Consider the following 9,433-nt stretch of genomic DNA (forward strand, 5'->3'; position numbering starts at 1 on the left):
GGAACATTTATTCATGCACTGCAATCTGTCAAAACTAGTTCTGTTTGCCTCTCCTTTGGGTTCCCATGCACCCTGTAATATGGATATCCAAGGCTGGTTGCTTGACTGGCTTTCCTGCCGTGACAAAGAAGGGCCACAATTGTTTTGCACTATCCTTTGGAAGCTGTGGTATGCTAGGAACCAAGCTGTCTTTAAAGGTCTGGCCCCCGAACCTGTTACATTAGCCCAAACTGCTGTTCAGTTCATCCAGGATTTCAATGCAGCAAATGTTAAGCATAGGCCCAATACAACCTGCAATAGAGGGGGAACTGATAGCACAGGCCAGCAAGCAGAATTTCATTTGTTTGTGGATGCGGGATGCTTCTCCAATGGTCAGACAGGCTGGGGAATGGTTCTAATAGATAGTTCAGGGCAAGCCATTCTCAGCAAGTGCAAGATAGATGCAGTAGAGGTTGAACCGTGCCTGGCAGAGGCCATGGGAGTCAGATGGGCGCTGCAGGAGGCAATAGGCCTAGGCATTCAGAGCCTGAAGCTGTCAAGTGATGCCCTCAGTGTAGTGAACTGTGTTAACAGAATTAGTGTAGTTGCTTCCATTGTTCCTATAATAGTTGACTGTTGGAAATTAATTGAACAAATCCCATTTGTAATGGTTACACATATTAGTAGAGAGCTCAATGTTGATGCTCACAATTTAGCCGCTTTGGCAAAGTCTGTTGGAACTAGATGCTGGCAGGGGAATGCCCCTCCAAATCTGCTCCTTTCTCCTTTTTGTAACTCTGTTGTTAGCCGTGTTCAGGCTCCTTTGGTTGTTTAATCAAAAAGATGGAAATTCAAAAAAAAAAAAAAAGTACGGTTCCATAATTGTTGCATGTTTTTTTTAATTTTCAACTAGTAACATACCCGTGCATCCGCACGGGTACTGGTTGGTCGTGGATGATTTTTTGTAGTTAGAACTTGACAATATGCATTTGTTAACATTTTAAATTTAGACCATTTAAAGGTTAATTATTATTAACTTTGAAAAGTATAGAAAATAGATTAAAAAAAGTTGTATTAAAAAACCAATTGTTTAAAAAATGAAAAAAAAAATGTATATAAAAGTTTAAACAATAATGTTATATTCTTTCAAAAAAAAATGTTATATGTCCCTGTGAGGTTAGCTCAGTTGGTAAGGTCCAGGGTTCGAATCCCGGACACCACCAAAAAAACAATAATGATATCAACTTATATAAATTTTCTCCAAAAAACAATATCGACTTATTAGATTATGTTTGCCAAATTTAAAATAAGGGAGATAAGGAAATTTGTATAATAATTAATTATAAATTTTAAGAAGTGGCAACTTGTAATGTTCATAACAATTGTTTCTTTTGTCAAAAAAAAAAAAACAATTATTTCTAAATTTTTATCACCGGAGACTTAGCTCGTGTATAATAATTATTTTAAAGTTTTTATCAATGTCAACATGTCCCGTGTATAATAATCCGGGGTTCGAATCCCGGACACCACCAAAAAAATAATAATGATATCAACTTATATAATTTTTCTCCAAAAAACAATATCGACTTATTAGATTTAGGAATATGTTTGCCAAATTTAAAATAAGGTAGATAAGGAAATTTGTATAATAATTAATTATAAATTTTAAGAAGTGTCAACTTGTAATGTTTATAACAATTATTTCTTTTGTCAAAAAAAAAAACAATTATTTCCATATTTTTATCACCGGAGACTTAGCTCGTGTATAATAATTATTTTAAATTTTTTATCAATGTCAACATGTCATGTGTATAATAATCCGGGGTTCGAATCCCGGACACCACCAAAAAAACAATAATGATATCAACTTATATAATTTTTCTCCAAAAAACAATATCGACTTATTAGATTTTGGAATATGTTTGCCAATTTTAAAATAAGGGAGATAAGGAAATTTGTATAATAATTAATTATAAATTTTAAGAAGTGGCAACTTGTAATGTTTATAACAATTATTTCTTTTGTCAAAAAAAACAATTATTTCCAAATTTTTATCACCGGAGACTTAGCTCTTGTATAATAATTATTTTAAATTTTTTATCAATGTCAACATGTCCCGTATATAATAATCCGGGGTTCGAATCCCGGACACCACCAAAAAAACAATAATGATATCAACTTATATAATTTTTCTCCAAAAAACAATATCGACTTATTAGATTTTGGAATATGTTTGCCAAATTTAAAATAAGGGAGATAAGGAAATTTGTATAATAATTAATTATAAATTTTAAGAAGTGGCAACATGTAATGTTTATAACAATTATTTCTTTTGTCAAAAAAAACAATTATTTCCAAATTTTTATCACCGGAGACTTAGCTCGTGTATAATAATTATTTTAAATTTTTTATCAATGTCAACATGTCCCATGTATAATAATCTGGGGTTCGAATCCCGGACACCACCAAAAAAACAATAATGATATCAACTTATATAATTTTTCTCCAAAAAACAATATCGACTTATTAGATTTTGGAATATGTTTGCCAAATTTAAAATAAGGGAGATAAGGAAATTTGTATAATAATTAATTATAAATTTTAAGAAGTGGCAACATGTAATGTTTATAACAATTATTTCTTTTGTCAAAAAAAACAATTATTTCCAAATTTTTATCACCGGAGACTTAGCTCGTGTATAATAATTATTTTAAATTTTTTATCAATGTCAACATGTCCCATGTATAATAATCTGGGGTTCGAATCCCGGACACCACCAAAAAAACAATAATGATATCAACTTATATAATTTTTCTCCAAAAAACAATATCGACTTATTAGATTTTGGAATATGTTTGCCAATTTTAAAATAAGGGAGATAAGGAAATTTGTATAATAATTAATTATAAATTTTAAGAAGTGGCAACCTGTAATGTTTATAACAATTATTTCCAAATTTTTATCACCGGAGACTTAGCTCATGTATAATAATTATTTTAAATTTTTTATCAATGTCAACATGTCCCATGTATAATAATCTAGGGTTCGAATCCCGGACACCACTAAAAAAACAATAATGATATCAACTTATATAATTTTTCTCCAAAAAACAATATCGACTTATTAGATTTTGGAATATGTTTGTCAAATTTAAAATAAGGGAGATAAGGATCGAATCCCGGACACCACCAAAAAAACAATAATGATATCAACTTATATAATTTTTCTCCAAAAAACAATATCGACTTATTAGATTTTGGAATATGTTTGCCAAATTTAAAATAAGGGAGATAAGGAAATTTGTATAATAATTAATTATAAATTTTAAGAAGTGGCAACTTGTAATGTTTATAACAATTATTTTTTTGTCAAAAAAAAACAATTATTTCCAAATTTTTATCGCCGGAGACTTAGCTCGTGTATAATAATTATTTTCAACTTTTTATCAATGTCAACATGTCCCGTGTATAATTATCCGGGGTTCGAATCCCGGACACCACCAAAAAAACAATAATGATATCAACTTATATAATTTTTCTCCAAAAACCAATATCGACTTATTAGATTTTGGAATATGTTTGCCAAATTTAAAATAAGGGAGATAATGAAATTTGTATAATAATTAATTATAAATTTTAAGAAGTGGCAACTTGTAATGTTTATAACAATTATTTCTTTTGTCAAAAAAAAAAAATTTACTTCCAAATTTTTATCACCGGAGACTTAGCTCGTGTATAATAATTATTTTAAATTTTTTGTCAATGTCAACATGTCCCGTGTATAATAATCCGGGGTTCAAATCCCGGACACCACCAAAAAAATAATAATGATATCAACTTATATAATTTTTCTCCAAAAAAAATATCGACTTATTAGATTTGGAATATGTTTGCCAAATTTAAAATATGGGAGATAATGAAATTTGTATAATAATTAATTATAAATTTTAAGAAGTGGCAACTTTTTTTTTTTTGAATAAAGAAAGTGGCAACTTGTAATGTTTATAACAATTATTTCCAAATTTTTATCACCGGAGACTTAGCTCGTGTGGTTTTTTTTTTTTTTGAGGGATTATACACACGTGTGGTTTCTTTTTTGACAATTTTTTGAATAAGTGGGGTGTCCGGGGTTCACACGTGTGGTTGTGAACTAAAAAAACACAATTGTAAAAAATAAAATTACTTAATTTATACACATGTTCGATAATTATTTGATATCTTTAAAGAATTAGGCAATATGATAGTCTAAATAGTTTAAACATTTTAGCATGAACAATATTTTTAAATGACAGCTTGTCATGTAGATCAAGATTAGTTTGGTCAATGACAACTTATCTTTTTTTTTTCCTTCTTAAAAATGTTTTTGGATCTATGTTTCTTCTTCATCATCTTCTTAATTTAAAGAACAATAATGTTATTTTTTTTGTACAATTTGTTAAATATATTATCAATATATTTAAAGAAGTAGGTTGAGACCTTAATATGTGTCTTTCTAAGTGTCTTTCTAGTGTTTCATTGAGACCTTATTCCTTGTCTAGTCCATACCCGAAGATTATCGATTTCCTGAGAAAATTTGAGTTTCTTGTGTTGCTAATAGTTTATTACCGTTCATTGCAGATACTATGGTTGACTCTGAACTTTATTTCAACAAAATTCTGATCGACCCTCTCGTTTTGTCTCTCATCTTGCTTAGACATTATGGTTTAAAATCACCATTCTTTTTTGGTGGTAATGACACGAATTTAAGTTCGGTTAATGCTATTGTAAGTTCTCCTCTTTCCTTTTCTCTCTTTTGTACCTACCATGTGTTTTTTGGTCTGAAGTTTAATTGAAATCTAAAACAAAGTTCCTTCGACACATTATACCACAAAAATATAATTATCACCACTCAATTTTTTGGTAAGAAATCACAACTCAGATTATACCAAAAAAATTAATTTTCACCACTTTATTTTTTGTCAGAAATTAAAACTCTTTTATTCATTTAATATATGGAAATGATAAAAAGAAAGTTTGGTCATCGCACATCAGATTTCTCAACTACTCTCACGGGATGTATGTCATAACATTTAACCACACATCAATAACAAATCAACTATTAATTTATTATTTATTCAGTACTAATTCAACACTGATTTGATTTCTCTTGTGTACCATATACCTAGTTTGTTGGTTTCTTTGAAATAAATAAGTTGATCTCTTAAGACCTTTTATTGCAAATTCAGTGGCCTTTATCATCCATGGTATGAGTAATTTCATGGACGAAAATTCAAATGACATATAGAACTTTTAATAATATTTCAAAATACCCTCGACTTTTGTCAAAAGTTTATCAATTAAGCAACTCGTTGTGTGACAAAACACAAAGATAAAGATTTAATTGAGAAAATTTTGATAAAAATTATTTTTGAAATATTAATAAAATCCTGAGAATGACTTACAAAGACATAAATTAAATTGGAAATTTATTCTTTATTTAGAGGTCAATAAGTTAGATCCAAATATGGTTTTTGATAGAACACTATGACGTCATTTGATCTATGTAGCCGACCCCACTTAGTGGAATAAAATTTAGTTGTTGTTGTATTCATTATTTAATTGTCCCATTAAAAAATATTAATTAATTATAAATTTGTTTTAATGCTAGTTTAAAAATTTTGTTCCACACAACACGTGCCTACCACCCCACTTCAAATCTCTACACATTCTATTCACTTTCTCAAATCCTCACACGTCTCTCTCTAGTTTTTAATTTTTTTTATTTAATTTTATTTAATAAATTTTTTATTTTTAACATATCAGATCTTTTTCTTCTCCATTTCATTTCAATCGTCCCTCCCACTCTCTCTCCCCATCCGTATCTTTTTCTCCTCCACCATGAACCACCGTCAACGCAACTTCTGACCAGATCTACATCTTTCCGGCGACCTTTACTAATTTTTTTTTACATATTATTCATCACCTCATTCTCCTCTATCTTTCTATCAAATTAGATTTTCAAAAGGAAATAGCTTGAGAATTTCTCATTTTTAAAAATGAGGTTTCCGGCCAACATTTGGATGCACCACCACCACAACTATACTAATCTCTCCATTCTTTATAAAACACCCTTTTTTATTTCACCGATTTTGCTGCCACCGTGAGCCTCCAATGTAAAAAATCAAACTGATACTTTACTTACTCTTAACATCCACAACAAAACCCACAAAAATTAAGGACGGAGCAACTGTTTTTGGAGACAACAGCAATAGCTTCATCAAACATGCAACAAATTCAGAAGATGAAATTTGATGCGATTTTCTTGTATCTTCAAGAGATGTAAGAATATTATTTTGTAGATTTATTAATCTGTTTTAGGATTTTATTTAGATCTATTACTACTGGTATTCTTTTGTTAATACTTTTACCGAATCTTTGATAAAGAACCTTTTATATTGCAAATTCCTTGAAATGAAAACTATTGTTTAAGAACTAAGTAGGTTTGTTTACATGATAGAAAAAACAGATTTTTTTTTAATTTCATGTGTAAACTGTATTTAATATTTTTTTTCTATCATTTAATTGATTTATGTGGATAGTAAAAACAGATTTTAACTTATTAATGAAAAAATAAATGATTCATTTTAAATTTTGTTATTTATTATTATGTTTATATTTTTTTTCTTTCAAATGAGTATGTATGTATACCCAGATTTCATTTGGTATTTTTTTTTTCAAATAAAAAATAATAATTTTAACAAATATTTTACAGAAAATAATAATTATAATTTTTACTTCATTTTGTTTCTATGTTTAAAATCACCATTGTTTGTACTGGTGATGACATAGATTTATATCTCTGATAATGTTATTGTAAGTTCAAAAGCCTTTCCTTCTTCATCTCTCTTTTGCAAACACATTGTGTTTTTTGGTCTGACATTGAATTGAAATTGCATACAAATCAACTATTTATTTCTATTTTTCTACCAAACCAAATTCATCTCCCTCATCAATGACAAATCAAATATTTATTTATCAACTCATTCCATTCCATGTTTCTATCAATTCAAATTCTCAAAAAAAAAAAAATAGTTAACTTGTAAATTTTGTTTTCAAGCCATTGTGGTCTATTTGTATGCACCACAACTAAACTCTTTTCTTATATATCTCTGTTTTTCATAACAATTATAATCACACAAAAAACATATCATATTGAAACTCTCATAATCAAACTATTTCCTCATCATTTACTTAGGAATGTCTTTCTTTGTAGTTTTCTGGAGGGACAACAACATCATTCGAGTTTCCTGGACAAATAACATTTGTTATGAGATATGCAAATATAATATCAACAAAAAGGTAAAGTAACCATTTTCCTCATCATTTATTTATTCTTGTAGTTTGTTCTCTTTTATGTTCAATTTAGTTTCTAAATTCTTTTCAAATATTTTTGTAGAATTTTGAAAATGAAGTTGAAGAAAAATAGAAGCTTGTTTTACTTCTACCTAAGAAAAAAAATATGGTGGTATTATTTTTTTTGAAGTTGAAATACTTTCATTCTATACTAACAGAATCAGTACAGAGCAAGTGAAAAATTTGGTATGGTAGTTTGTTAAAGATGATATGAAAAAAATAGAAAAATAATGGAGAATGCATATGTGTAGATAAAGAATTGGTGTTATTGTCTTTTACTTACCTTTGTCCTTGTCGGTTCATCACCACATATATACTACATCTATTGAAGAAAAAACACATTGAAAAATTTAGATAAAAGATTATCGTTTATGTAGTATATGTGTGGTGATGAACCTAAGAAAAAAAACATGGTTGTTTGTTAAAGATGATATGAACAACATTAAAAAAAAAAAAAATGATGAATGCATGTGTAGATAAAAAATTGGTGTTATTTGTACTTTACTTATCCTTGTCCTTGTGTATTGAAGAAGAAAAAGAATTGAAAAAGTTACATAAAAGATGATTTGTAAGTAGTATGTGTGGGGTGACGAACCTAAGCAAAAGAAAAAAAACATGGTAGTTTGTTAAAGATGATATGAACAGAATCAAAACAATATAAAATCACACAAGAATATACTAATCAAACTCTTCTCGGTTTTCCTTTATCTTGTATTTAAGCATCCCTTTTTTTGCAGTTTGTTAAAGTGATAAGAACATCATTCAACTTTCCTGCAAAATTTAATATTTTTCAATTTTATTAGCAACATAAAAGACACTGATACATAATGTCCACAAAATCAAACTCTCATAATCAAACTATTTTCGAACTCTCTCCCGTTGTTTCCTCATCATTTATTTAGGCATGTCTTTTTTTGTAGTTTCTTGGAGGGACAACATCATTCGGGTTTCCTGCAAAAAAAAAACATTTGTTGCAGAAGAACTTCATTTGAAGATGAAATGTGCAAATAATGAATATGAAAATAAAGGTACGGTAACTCTCTTCCCCATCATTTATTTATGCTTGTTGTTTGTTAATCAATTGATCTGGATTTCTTTTTCCTTACAAATGAAATTATAATGTATTTTACCGAAGTATAGATGTTATTTTGTGTTGGAGTGTTTATAGTTGAAGAAAAATAAAAGCTTGTTTTACATGTAAGGAAGAATGAAAATATATATAAGATTATCCTTTATGAATAATATGTGTGCTGATGAACCTAAGCAAGAAAAAGTAAGAAATAACATGGTAGTAGTATGTTAAAGATGATATGAACTAAAAAAATAATAATGAAGAATGCATGTGTAGGTCAAAAAATCGGTTATTGTCTTTTACTTACCTGTTTCCTTCTTCTTGAGTTGGAGTGTTTACTTGCATCTTTTTTCCTTCTAGATTCTCTTCAAATCTTTTTGTACAATTTTGATATTGAAGTTGAAGAAAAACAAAAGCTTCTTTTACATGTAAGGAAGAATGAAAATATGTATAAGATTATCATTTATGTGTAATATGTGTGCTAATGAACCTAAGCAAGAAAATGTAAGAAATAACATGGTAGTATGTTAAAGATGATATGAACAAAATAAAAAATAATAATGAAGAATGCATATGTGTAGGCAAAAAAATTGGTGTTATTGTCTTTTACTTACCCGTTTCCTTCTTCTTTGTTGTGCAGAGATGTATATCTTTCAAGCTATCTGCAAAAAAAAATTATTAGATATTGAAGTTTACAATTACAAAAGAGGGAGGAAAATGAAAGCAAAAAGGAAGGAGTCAAATGCAATTTGAAATGAAAGAGATGCAGAGAGAGAAAGAAACTGAAAAAGAGATAAATAGTGTGAAGAAAGATTGAAATTTGTGGGAAACTTATGTTTGAGCAAAATAAATTTGAATTTCAAATTTGAGAGCCAAAATAAATTTGACAGCCAAGCATTATTCCAATCTGTAAATATTGGTAACCGTGCAAACTTGTAACCACATATCCTCTCAAAGTGGATTTGTTTTGTAAAAGGCAAATATTTAGTTA

General features: G+C 28.6%; 2 long non-coding RNA genes across 3 annotated transcripts; one reads left to right on the forward strand and one right to left on the reverse strand.

Annotated features, from left to right (window-relative positions):
* The first annotated feature begins 4,597 nt into the window (after positions 1 to 4,597).
* On the forward strand, positions 4,598 to 9,433 carry LOC146912117 (uncharacterized). The gene is made up of 4 exons (XR_015015630.1): positions 4,598 to 6,296; positions 7,231 to 7,316; positions 8,291 to 8,398; positions 9,083 to 9,433. It is a non-coding gene; the product is annotated as an uncharacterized LOC146912117 (long non-coding RNA).
* LOC146912118 (uncharacterized) lies at positions 7,842 to 9,196 on the reverse strand. Of its 2 annotated transcripts, XR_015015629.1 has the most exons (3): positions 9,057 to 9,196; positions 8,750 to 8,861; positions 7,842 to 8,321 (listed from the first exon to the last, which is right to left on the reverse strand). It is a non-coding gene; the product is annotated as an uncharacterized LOC146912118 (long non-coding RNA). The 2 variants fall into 2 exon arrangements; XR_015015627.1 differs by having other exon boundaries at positions 8,750 to 9,087.

The sequence above is a fragment of the Medicago sativa genome, chromosome 6 (genome assembly GCF_051527215.1).
Source record: "Medicago sativa cultivar Bolivia chromosome 6, Bolivia_mono, whole genome shotgun sequence".
Lineage (NCBI taxonomy): Eukaryota > Viridiplantae > Streptophyta > Magnoliopsida > Fabales > Fabaceae > Medicago > Medicago sativa.